The sequence below is a fragment of the Pelobates fuscus genome, chromosome 6 (assembly GCF_036172605.1).
Source record: "Pelobates fuscus isolate aPelFus1 chromosome 6, aPelFus1.pri, whole genome shotgun sequence".
NCBI classification, from domain to species: Eukaryota; Metazoa; Chordata; class Amphibia; order Anura; family Pelobatidae; genus Pelobates; species Pelobates fuscus.
Window position 1 is genome coordinate 280,974,146 of NC_086322.1, and position 14,087 is coordinate 280,988,232.

The window sequence follows — 14,087 nt, forward strand, 5'->3', positions numbered from 1 at the left end:
TCCAGTACTGCGTACAGTACTCCAAGTGAGGTCTCACCAGTGTTCTGTACAATGGCATGAGCACTTCCCTCTTTCTACTGCTAATACCTCTCCCTATACAACCAAGCATTCTGCTAGCATTTCCTGCTGCTCTATTACATTGTTTGCCTACCTTTAAGTCATCAGAAATAATTACCCCTATATCCCTTTCCCTCAGATGTTGAGGTTAGGACTCTATCAAATATTCTGTACTCTGCCCTTGGGTTTTTACGTCCAAGATGCATTATCTTGCACTTATCCACATTAAATATCAGCTGCCACAACTCTGACCATTTTTCTAGTTTACCAAAATTATCATTTTTAATGTGGTATTTAGTGTGGTTACAACATCCACACTATTTTAATTAATGGGTTAACCCTGCACTCCTGAATTCACAGTCCGTACACTCTGAGAGCTTACTCTCACAGAAAGATATAGTTGGCAATGGCTGAGCGGAAAGTAAAAAAAAACACAAGTTGTAATTACTGAGTGCCGGGGCATGTTTTACGATCGTGAGGTGCCCTGTTTACTTTGGAAAATGGAAGATCTATGACAAGGTTAATATACTGCAGGTAATACAGGGGACACACCGCTCCCTGGGCTTCAAAACTGCAGGAACCATTATATTAATATTACAGAATATATAAAACATCGGATTCAGAATCCTGTGTAAAAGACCATTTCACCAACTTTGATTTGTCCCATTTAGGTCATTAAATGAACGGTCCATTGTTAAATGATTTATATAGATACAGTATTAAAACATGCATTGATACATTTGTTGAATATCTAGAAACTGTGTATCTTATGCAGCAAGTTCTGCCCAGAAGTGGCTCAGCCAATCAGGATGCTCCCATTGTTCCTATTTGATCATATTCTATAAATTCCAGCCTCAAAAAGAGTTTATAGGAAATGGAGATTGCCACTTTTAGAGAAGATGATTGGAACTCTTGTCTGATCTGTGAGCTACCAGGTGTGACACTTCGCAGTTAAGTGGGACTGTTTTTTTCCGGAGAAAAATATGGACTTTCATGAGCACCCAATACAAATATTTAAAGATATTCCGTCAGATTGGCCTCTTTATTTCTAAACTGGGCTAGATTAACCGTTGCAGGGCTGTCCAACCTGCGGCCCCCCAGATGTTGCTGAACTATAACTCCCATGATTCCCTGGCTCTCTGTTTCATTGAAAGAATCATGGGAGTTGTAGTTCAGCAACATCTGGGGGGCCGCAGGTTGGACAGGCCTGGTTTAAAGGCCCTCAGCCCACTAGCAGCAAGCAAATAACTATGGAGAATGAAGAACAACAACAGCTGGATCTCCAAGGGTGGAACCAACATTACATGCCTCTCATTATGCTGTGTTTTTACATGGGACTAGCTCATTAAATAGTTTATGAACTCGGATTGTTTTTGTTTTTATTTTATGCATTTCTCTAAAATCTCTGTAGCATTTATATCAGAGATATTTATATAGTACTAATTGTCTGTGTCTTACCTCCACCTGGCAAACACTTGGCAAATGGACAGGGAAACTAATTAAAATGGAACTTGGGGACACATCGGGATGAAGTGCATAAAGGGACACTATGGGCATCAAAACAACTTTAGTTTAAGGCAGCAGTTTTTGTGTATAGATCACACAACCCCGTGTCTCTCTGCTCAATTTTCTGCCATTTATGAGTTAAATCACTTTTGTTTCTGCTTATGCAGACCTAGGCAGACCTTCTCTGGCTGTGACTCACATAGGCTGCAAGAAAGAAAAAAAAGAGTTTCTCATTTAATCAGATGTTAACTTGCTTTAGAAGTTTTAATCCCCCTGCTCTGTAACCACACACTGGAAACCCCTGCATGGTCTAGAAAGCTATTAACAGAGCAGGAGATAAGACATTCAAAATTAAACAGAATATACAATAAAGGAAGTGTAAACATTAGATAACTCTTTACAGGAAGTGTTTAGGAAAGTGCAGAGAGGTGGATTCTAACCTCTTTGGGGATCATATAATATATTCATATAAATGAACACTTTTTTTTTCAATGCATCTCTTTTAAGTCTGTAGTTAGACGGACATCTTATCTAATCAAGAAACCATGCAGGTAACGAAGAGCAAGTGACACATTCACAAATCCTGACAACATGCGCATGCAAGCATCACAAAAATGAAATGTAGTGTAAATGTGCCCCACCTACGTTCAGTGTCTCCACGCTCTGCCTAGAGATGTTAAAATTCCCAATAGAGATGCATTAGTTCAAATCATCTCTATGAGAAGATGCTGACTGGCACAGCGGATTGTTTTGCTGCTCATGTGCAATAGCCTTCCAATGCTTTCTTGTGGAAAAGCATTGGATTGACTTAGATCATGAAATTTGATGATCTCAGCCATGGAGGTGGAGCCAGCTGGAAATAAGGTGAGTAAAATCACGGGTCCAGCCACCGAAACAGTTCTATAGTGTCAGGAATACATATTTTGTATTCCTGACACTATAGTGTTCCTTTAATACTGTGTTTTTTTTTTATTCTGCGAATTAACTTAGGACAGCATGACATAGGCCCCATATCAGCAGAGACCTAATGGACATGGGTGATTGGGCAGGGGGGTGGATGATTTAACTCAGATGGGCTGTGTAATATGAATTTTATTTAACAGCCTTTTTATAGCCAATTCAGGCTGTCAGTATGAAATATAATGTGTGATAAAATCCACACTGATATTCTAAATGTTATTTTTACGGCTAATTTTGACCGCTTAGTCAACATTTTTCCGTGCGGGGGAGTTCTGGAATGGTGTTTAACGTTGGGTTGTATCATGCTATCATTCAGGAGCCTGCAGCTGCACCTGGGCTGGATGTATGTAGGAGTTAATAAAAAATGACAGATAAAGTGTCAGTCCTGATAAATGGCCAAGTAACCAAATTGGTAATGAACTGTTTATTGGTTTAAATGGGCTATACCACTACAGCAAGTGTGCTCAAAATGCAGATCACTAGATGTTACTGAATAGCCATTCCCATGGTGCTTTGCAACCTTTTTAACGTGAAATCCGTTTTATTGCAAATTTGTCAAGAAATAGATGGGAATATTGTAACAAATTTGTACTATCGATAAACAGGAAGAAAATGGTGGACGATCATCACAAAAACTCCACTTTATTTTCTTTTGGATAAGCAAATTAAAACTAACAGAATCTTTTACAAAAACGTTTCAAATGCTTTATTTACAAATATTCACGTAGACTTTAATGGTGACCTCTATAAATCAATCATTTGAAAGGTTTTTCTAACATTTAGTGATTATTAGAAAATCTTATTGAAAATAATTAAATTGCGGCTTACACATAAATAAATGAGACATAGGCTGTCATCTTTAGGAAATCATATTACAATTTAGAAGTTAAATATATTTACTGTAGTTACTCGAATCTAATGCGCACCTCAATTTTTGAAAGTTGGAGGCTGATAATTTTTTTTGCTGGCGAATGTTAAGCGCATTTATACAAGAACATACTGCTTTACAACATTGTGCTACAATGAAAATGTTTACTGCCATATACCATAGTAACATTGATGGTATTTCAATTTTATTGTTGCATGTTAAGCCTATTCTTTCCCTCTTTCAGGAACGAAATTCGCCTGTGTGAATTCGCCTGTGTGAATTCGCCAGAATTGAATTCGCCTGTGTGAATTCGCCGGAATTGAATTCGCCTGTGTGAATTCACCAGTTTTATTCTGCCTCTGTGAATTCGCTGGAACATTTAAAATTTTGCCCCAAATGTAATGCGCCATCGAATCTAATACACATTCAAATTTTGGAAACGTTATTTTCCAAAAAAGGTGCGGATTAGATTCGCGTAAATCCGGTATATATATTGCATTAATTACATTGAGGAGAGAGGGCAGTGTGTTAAATTGGCAGAAGGGAGGGAGCAGTGCATTAAAGTGGAGGGCAGGGGGGGGCAGCGTGTGAAATTGGTGGGAGGCGGCAGTGTGTTAAATTGGGGGAAGGGAGGGGAGGACAGTGTATTAAATTGGGGGAGGGAGCTATGTATTAGATTGGGGGAGGGAGGAGTCAGTGTATTAGATTGGGGGAGGGAGGGGTCAGTGTGTTAGATTGGGGGGAGGGATGGGAGGCAGTGTATTAAAAAGATTATGTCCCTGCAGTCTCACTGCTCAATTCTCTGCCATTTAGGAATTAAATCGCTTTGTTTATTCAGTTCTATCCACACCTCCCTGCATGTGACTTACACAACCTGCCTAAACACTTCCCATAAAGAGAGATCTAATATTTAACTTTTTTACTTCCTGCTCTGTTAATAGCCTTCTAGACCCTGCAAATGCCTCCTGTGTGTGATTAAAGTTCAATTTACAGAGTAGGATATAAAAAAATCTAAAGCAAGTTAATATCTGATTGAAAATAAAACCATTTTTCTCATACCCTGTGTGAGTTACAACCTGGGTAGGTGTGGCTAGGGAGGCATGAATAGAAACAAAAGGCTTTTTGTTCCTAAATGGTAAAGAATTGAACAGTGAAACTGCAGGGGCATTATCTATACACCAAAATGGCTTCATTAAGCTACAGTTGTTTTGATGACTTTAGTGTCTCTTTAACTTCAATTTCTATAATAGCTGTTATATTTCTAAAACAATATCACTTTTTGATTAAATTAGGTCATTAGATTGAGCTGCATCTTCATGGGTTTCCAAGAGCGTTTTATGCAGGCGATGAACTATAAATCCCACGATTCAGAGCTGGAGATTTATTGTTGACTACTCATATGTTCAAGAATTGGTCTCTTAAAAACAAACAAAAAAAAAAACGTCTAAGCACCATGGTGCCGCAGTGCCTTGGCACTCCTCCAATGGAAGTAGTCAAACCATCTTCTAACTGGATCTGCTGGGTTAAGAGGCCAAGTGTGAGGTCATGATAAATGTCCTAATGTTTTTCGGGTACATGAAGTTAAGTTCCTGTGAATTACATAAGAATGCTATTTGTGTGTGCAGCCTCTGTTACTGGCAATGTTTTTCCAAAACACTGTAATGGCACATTCTCTGTGCAAGTAGCATAATAAAACATACACACCCTTATTATTTATTTTATTCTTTCTTAAAATAATTGTGTGAGATTTTAAATGCAGTTATAACAAATTATTTATCCTAAATTCCTACAGAGTCTAAGTAAAAATAAATTACAGTGAGCATAAGGCATACCCCAACACCATGCCATTAAGCTGAAGTTGTTTTGGGGCTTATAGTGTCCCTTTAAACTTGGCCTGACCCCATATCAATGCACCTTGCCCCTTTCAGTCCCATTATTGTGTAATTATACTGCCTCTATACCCTATTCATATCAGTCACATCACTGCATGTCCGCTCTGGTCATTGATTATCTTATAATCGTTATTGGAACCTTTGACAAGACTATGTTGATGGACTCGGTTATCACCACTCATGCCTACATTTTTCATACCCACCTAGCTCTGGAACCTCAAGCTCCCCCATTGTGCCACCTTCTAGGTCCTTCTTCATAATAGATTACATTTCACGTCTCTGCTGACTGCCATTTTCATAATTATTTTAGGCAAAGAGAGACAGACGTGAGGAAGAATGGAAAATACAGAGGCGAAATTACAACCGATTGCAATTTAAATAAAAGGAAAGAGAGACAAACACAGACAGAAAAGAAATATTCAAAGACAACACAAAATAATCATTACATTTTCATGCACTAAAATTTCCCATAATTCACAGTTAAAGGGTCAAGCACGTCAGTGATATGCAGTGGTCATGGTGCCTGGAGTCTATAAATGCAGCATTTGGCTATGAAATGCTGAACTTACAGAGATTAACCCCTCTGCTGCCAAAGATGTAACACCACCCACAGCAGCGTCATAAGGTCATGTCCTCCTCTCAGCCCCCCTCCCTTCTGTCTGAGGTAGAGTGATGTCAGCAGAGGGAGATCGGTTTGCGTGGAAAACTTGGCCTTAGATTTGGGCACCCATAGCAAAATAACATAATAAGTATTACTGATTGGGTAAAAAAAAGAAAAAATTACACATTTCTACATATTTTCACGTACAGCTACAATTGATTTGCCAAGTTTCACGGAATAAAAAATATATATAAAAAGGTAAATGTGGCACCATTTATTCTCTTAATGATTTCTTTTTAATGTCTCAGAGCCTTCGTTGTCTAAATCAGGGGTGTATTCAGAGCCCAAATTTGGGGGGGGGGGGGTGGGGGGAACAGCTTGATTCTGTAACAATTTGTAAAAGGTGGACACACTATACACTATTCACATAAATATACAGATTCACAAATTTACAATGATGCCGCCAGTGACAAATACCTGCACACACATTTAGGCATCCATCCTCTGCTTGGACATTGACTCTGCTACCCTGACGCTGTCCCCGTGACTTGTTGGGCTCTACCCATTTAATCCCATGAGATGTCTTACATTGTTCAAAACCAGCTGTGTATCCCTTCATCAATAAAGAGGAGAATGGAAACTGCAGATATAATCATGGTAGACATATTTTTCTAACACGCACGTATCAGCAATTCATATAGTGCCAATGGATTTGTTTTGGGGGGTATTTAGACCACTCTCCAAATGGGCAGTGGGTCAGCGACCCCCAGTTTTTAAGGTCTTGATTAAATTTCCAGTTGTCGGTTGGGTAATCCAATGAGACAATGATCCAAAGCAAGACTCCAGATTAACAGCGAACTACAGTAACTATGTAACTATGTGAGATACAAAATAAGGTTTTGGTAAGCTCTTCACTACAGAAGCCCAGAGAGGCCATATATTCTTAATATTTTTGTGACTTATTATCTCGAGAATACAAGTAGTTTTCTCGAGATAACAATACAGAAGAATATTAAGAAAACATGGACTCTCTGGGCTTCCATACTTCATCGTCCCCAGACTTGAATATCATTGAAAATCTGTACGCTGACGTGGAACACACACAGGGTTATTTGTTAAAGACTAAAGGTGGCCCAGGTTCACAAATTTTGGTTGTAATATTTGCAATTCTAATATTTACCAAAGGAAAAACTGGCTGAAATTGAATTATTTCTGTCAAATGAGCACATTTTAATTCTCTTTTGCATAGTAACAAAAAAAAAAAAAAAAAAGATTTATCCTTGCCTATAACTGGACAATTGCACAAAATACATCCAACTACATTTTGCAGGCGAATTTCTTCCGAGACTGATTGAGTCAATATGCCGACTTATACTCAAGTCGAAACTTCAACCTTCTTGCCTGATTTATAACTGCTTCTTGTTTGTATTGATAAAAACACTCACTTGAGATGTCTATGTATTCTAAGTGTATTCAAATGCTTGTTACCTTTCAAGACATACTTGAAAACTATATTTTTTACTTGTTTACTAAAAAAATAAATAATAATTCTGGAAATTATCACCCCATTATGATGATTTACAGAGGAATTTGTGGAAGCATATATAAAACCGATCAATAAAGTGGTTATGGTGGAGTATCCAATTAAGCATCCTTGAACAGAAGTCTAAACACAATTTTTTTTTTTTAAATGGTCCACTCTATTTAGGCATTTAATTAATATTCATTTGTTTCCTGTTTTTGTACGAATTATTTCACAGCTCCCATGTTGTATGAAACGACTATTGCAACTCACAAAACCAGCGAATGGCAAAAGTTCTGCTCGGCCAAACCATTTTTCCCAAAATTGAAAAGTTTTCAAGAAACCCTAATTTTGGCCAAATGTCGGTTTGACTCGGCAGAATTTTTAGAACTGATATTCCTATTCAGCATCTGAATCAGAACAACTAAAAAGATGTTGGTCCATGATTTGGGTACATTTTTGGGAGTGTGGGAATTACCATCCGAAGCGAATCTTAAAATCTACAACTCACAGAGGTGTATCAATTCTGACTTTGAAAGGGACTTCTTGAAACATTGACTGATTTGCATAAAATGCCTCTTTTGTGCCTTATTAAGCACCAGCTGTGATGTCATAGTAACATCATATGAATGTAAAGATATTTAAAGACCATATATAAGATAAACAAATCATTTTAAAAAGTTATAATAGTATAATCATATCACATATTTGACAGACTTGCTTGAATACATTTTGTATGTTTTGAGTATATTTAGTGGGACTTTTAACATTCATGTAATGCTCAGAAATACTTGGGAGTCTAAGATTTTAAGATTTTTTTTTATCTCAATGGTAATAATTGTGACTAAAGCTGTTGATCTCACCCATTCAAAGTATAAGCTGGGAGGAGACCGAGTCAGTGGACTTACTTCAAGGCCATTAGCTACATTACACAAGATCCACCCACCTCCGCAATCTGCAGCCAAGTTGGCTACTGAGTTAATGCTATTATTATTATTATTATTATTATTATTATGATAATTTAGCTATAGTACCAACTAATTCAGCTCCAGATACATTGAGTAAGGGGTATAAAATACAGTGAGAGACAGAAATAGGACTATTTAGAAAAGTTAGATTTCAAAATGAATTCAAAGTAAATTTCAAATTAGAGACCCAAGTAATTGACCTGCAAGCATAGCTGAATAATATACATTTTCCAGTTTAGAGATTGTGGAGTTTATTTACAAAACTTAAAGTGACAAATTGCTTTGTAAAATTCAGCCAAAAAGTGCTACTTTGCCAATAGTCTCCAGCTCAGAAATATTAGCCTGGCTACTTTGGTCTAAATTTGGCAATTCGATTTTCAACCCATTGTTTAGTGAATACGTTTCTGTAGGTTTTTAGGACTCTGCACGGCATACCTCCCAAGTGACCATCAAGTGACCCTATTTAGGAGGTGCAGTCCCTATTTTGGACCTAAATCCCTCTGTCCCTCTTTTCTAGGAGCTCCATATTGTTGATGTGTCTGAGTGTATAACAGAGCTCCACAGCAATAATACTCACAGTAATGTGTCTGAGTGTATAACAGAGCTCCACGGCAATAATACTCCCAGGAATGTGTCTGAGTATATAACAGAGCTCCACAGCAATAATACTCCCAGTAATGTGTCTGAGTGTATAACAGAGCTCCACAGCAATAATACTCCCAGTACTGTGTCTGACTGTATAACAGAGCTCCACAGCAATAATACTCCCAGTAATGTGTCTGAGTGTATAACAGAGCTCCACAGCAATAATACTCCCAGTAATGTGTCTGAGTGTATAACAGAGCTCCACAGCAATAATACTCACAGTAATGTGTCTGAGTGTATAACAGAGCTCCACAGCAATAATACTCCCAGTAATGTGTCTGGGTGTATAACAGAGCTCCACAGCAATAATACTCCCAGTAATGTGTCTGAGTGAATAACAGAGCTCCATAGCAATAATACTCCCAGTAATGTGTCTGAGTGTATAACAGAGCTCCACAGCAATAATACTCCCAGTAATGTGTCTGAGTGTATAACAGAGCTCCACAGCAATAATACTCCCAGTAATGTGTCTGAGTGTATAACAGAGCTCCACAGCAATAATACTCACAGTAATGTGTCTGAGTTTATAACATAACTTCACAGCAATAATACTCACAGTAATGTGTCTGAGTGTATAACAGAGCTCCAGAGCAATAATACTCACAGTAATGTGTCTGAGTATATAACAGAGCTCCACAGCAATAATACTCCCAGTAATGTGTCTGAGTGTATAACAGAGTTCCACAGCAATAATACTCCCAGTAATGTGTCTGAGTGTATAACAGAGCCCCACAGCAATAATACTCCCAGTAATGTGTCTGAGTGTATAACAGAGCTCCACAGCAATAATACTCCCAGGAATGTGTCTGAGTATATAACAGAGCTCCACAGCAATAATACTCCCAGTAATGTGTCTGAGTGTATAAGAGTTCCACAGCAATAATACTCCCAGTAATGTGCCTGAGTGTGTAACATAGCTTCACAGTAATAATACTCCCAGTAATGTGTCTGAGTGTATAACAGAGCTCCACAGCAATAATACTCCCAGTACTGTGTCTGACTGTATAACAGAGCTCCACAGCAATAATACTCCCAGTAATGTGTCTGAGTGTATAACAGAGCTCCACAGCAATAATACTCCCAGTAATGTGTCTGAGTGTATAACAGAGCTCCACAGCAATAATACTCACAGTAATGTGTCTGAGTGTATAACAGAGCTCCACAGCAATAATACTCCCAGTAATGTGTCTGGGTGTATAAAAGAGCTCCACAGCAATAATACTCCCAGTAATGTGTCTGAGTGTATAACAGAGCTCCATAGCAATAATACTCCCAGTAATGTGTCTGAGTGTATAACAGAGCTCCACAGCAATAATACTCCCAGTAATGTGTCTGAGTGTATAACAGAGCTCCACAGCAATAATACTCCCAGTAATGTGTCTGAGTGTATAACAGAGCTCCACAGCAATAATACTCACAGTAATGTGTCTGAGTGTATAACAGAGCTCCACGGCAATAATACTCCCAGGAATGTGTCTGAGTATATAACAGAGCTCCACAGCAATAATACTCCCAGTAATGTGTCTGAGTGTATAACAGAGCTCCACAGCAATAATACTCCCAGTACTGTGTCTGACTGTATAACAGAGCTCCACAGCAATAATACTCCCAGTAATGTGTCTGAGTGTATAACAGAGCTCCACAGCAATAATACTCCCAGTAATGTGTCTGAGTGTATAACAGAGCTCCACAGCAATAATACTCACAGTAATGTGTCTGAGTGTATAACAGAGCTCCACAGCAATAATACTCCCAGTAATGTGTCTGAGTGAATAACAGAGCTCCATAGCAATAATACTCCCAGTAATGTGTCTGAGTGTATAACAGAGCTCCACAGCAATAATACTCCCAGTAATGTGTCTGAGTGTATAACAGAGCTCCACAGCAATAATACTCCCAGTAATGTGTCTGAGTGTATAACAGAGCTCCACGGCAATAATACTCCCAGGAATGTGTCTGAGTATATAACAGAGCTCCACAGCAATAATACTCCCAGTAATGTGTCTGAGTGTATAACAGAGTTCCACAGCAATAATACTCCCAGTAATGTGTCTGATTGTATAACAGAGCTTCACAGTAATAATACTCCCAGTAATGTGTCTGAGTGTATAACAGAGCTCCACAGCAATAATACTCCCAGTAATGTGTCTGAGTGTATAACAGAGCTCCACAGCAATAATACTCACAGTAATGTGTCTGAGTGTATAACAGAGCTCCACAGCAATAATACCCCCAGTAATGTGTCTGGGTGTATAACAGAGCTCCACAGCAATAATACTCCCAGTAATGTGTCTGAGTGTATAACAGAGGTCCATAGCAATAATACTCCCAGTAATGTGTCTGAGTGTATAACAGAGCTTCACAGTAATAATACTCCCAGTAATGTGTCTGAGTGTATAACAGAGCTCCACAGCAATAATACTCCCAGTAATGTGTCTGAGTGTATAACAGAGCTCCACAGCAATAATACTCCCAGTAATGTGTCTGAGTGTATAACAGAGCTCCACAGCAATGATGCTCCCAGTAATGTGTCTGAGTGTATAACAGAGTTCCACAGCAATAATACTCCCAGTAATGTGTCTGAGTGTATAACAGAGTTCCACAGCAATAATACTCCCAGTAATGTGTCTGAGTGTATAACAGAGCTCCACAGCAATAATACTCCCAGTAATGTGTCTGAGTGTATAACAGAGCTCCACAGCAATAATACTCCCAGTAATGTGTCTGAGTGTATAACAGAGCTCCACAGCAATAATACTCCCAGGAATGTGTCTGAGTATATAACAGAGCTCCACAGCAATAATACTCCCAGTAATGTGTCTGAGTGTATAACAGAGTTCAACAGCAATAATACTCCCAGTAATGTGTCTGAGTGTATAACAGAGCTTCACAGTAATAATACTCCCAGTAATGTGTCTGAGTGTATAACAGAGCTCCACAGCAATAATACTCCCAGTAATGTGTCTGAGTGTATAACAGAGCTCCACAGCAATAATACTCACAGTAATGTGTCTGAGTGTATAACAGAGCTCCACAGCAATAATACCCCCAGTAATGTGTCTGGGTGTATAACAGAGCTCCACAGCAATAATACTCCCAGTAATGTGTCTGAGTGTATAACAGAGGTCCATAGCAATAATACTCCCAGTAATGTGTCTGAGTGTATAACAGAGCTTCACAGTAATAATACTCCCAGTAATGTGTCTGAGTGTATAACAGAGCTCCACAGCAATAATACTCCCAGTAATGTGTCTGAGTGTATAACAGAGCTCCACAGCAATAATACTCCCAGTAATGTGTCTGAGTGTATAACAGAGCTCCACAGCAATGATGCTCCCAGTAATGTGTCTGAGTGTATAACAGAGTTCCACAGCAATAATACTCCCAGTAATGTGTCTGAGTGTATAACAGAGTTCCACAGCAATAATACTCCCAGTAATGTGTCTGAGTGTATAACAGAGCTCCACAGCAATAATACTCCCAGTAATGTGTCTGTGTGTATAACAGAGCTCCACAGCAATAATACCCCCAGTAATGTGTCTGGGTGTATAACAGAGCTCCACAGCAATAATACTCCCAGTAATGTGTCTGAGTGTATAACAGAGCTCCATAGCAATAATACTCCCAGTAATGTGTCTGAGTGTATAACAGAGCTCCACAGCAATAACACTCACAGTAATGGTAATACGATACATTGTTCTTGTTCTAAATTACATTTTAGTTTCATAAATTGTTATTAGTAAATCACCTAAGGTTTCTCGGAACAGCCCTCCCCTGGCCACACACCCACTCACACCCATTAAATTTAAATGTCCCGGATTGCCAATTACAAATAGTAGGAGGTATGGAGCAACCAGGGCCGGTGCATGGATTTTGGGCTACACAAGCGAAGATGCATCCCCCCCCAAAAAAAAGTAAAATGTATCTTCACCTGTGTGCCTCGTAATCTCTCTATTGAATTTCTTTACCTTTACTGTTTCTTATCCCCTCTCGAATGTCTTGCCCCTTTTGCCTTTGTAGTTTGTGTGTTGCACCCCCTTTAGTTTATTATATCACACCATTTAGTTTGTCTTACACCCGCTTGTGTCTCTTACTTCCCCACCAGCCCCTTTCTGTGTCACTGAGTTTTAACGTGGGGGATAAGGGCAGAATTGTGTGGGATACATACTTTGTTATTATTTATATAGTGCCAACATTTTTTAGTTAAGGATAGGGGCAGTACTGTGTGGGGCAGGGGCTTAAGCCGGGGGGAGATAGGGTTGTATTGGGGAGTAGAGGCAGTATTGTGGGGGATAGAGGCTTTAGAGTGGGGAATAGGGGCAGTATTGTGGGGCTTGGGACTTTATTCTGATGGGGACAGGGGCTGTTTTGTGGCAGATTGATTCTTTAGTGTGGGGACAGGGGCAGTATTTTGGGGGATTGGGGCAGTATTTTGGGGGATTGGGGCGTTAGTGAGAGGATAGGAACAGTATTGTGGGAGATTGGGGCTTTAGTGGGGGGGTAGGGGCAGTATTGTGATTGAGTGGTACAGTGGTGGGGGGTGGATAGAAACAGTATTGTGGGGGACTGGGGCTATGGTGGGGGGGATAGGCACAATATTGGGGTGCAGGGGCAGTATTGTGGTGGGTCAGGGACAGTGATGGGGCAGGGGCAGTATTTTGATAGGGACAGTATTGGGGGGCAGGGCAGTGTTTTGGGTGGTTAGGGCCACATTGTGGGAGGGATAGCGACAGTATTGGGGGCAGTATTTTCGGGTGTTAGGGCAGCATTGTGGGAGGGATAGGGACAGTATTAGGGCAGGGGCAGTATTTTGGTAGGGACAGTATTAGAGGGCAAGGGTAGTATTTTGGGTGCTTAAGACAACATTGTGTGGGGAACAGTATTAGGGGGAGTGGGGCTTAGAGAAAACACACACTCACTCCACACAGTCTCCCTACCTTCTGGAGAACTGCAGTGGGTCCTGGGGCCCAATGGGTTGGCGCTGCGCTCCTCTGAGGCAGCTCTGCTGTATGTCAGTATTTCCTGTATAGCTCCCTCACGCACTGTAGAGGTCCTGGGAGCCGGAATG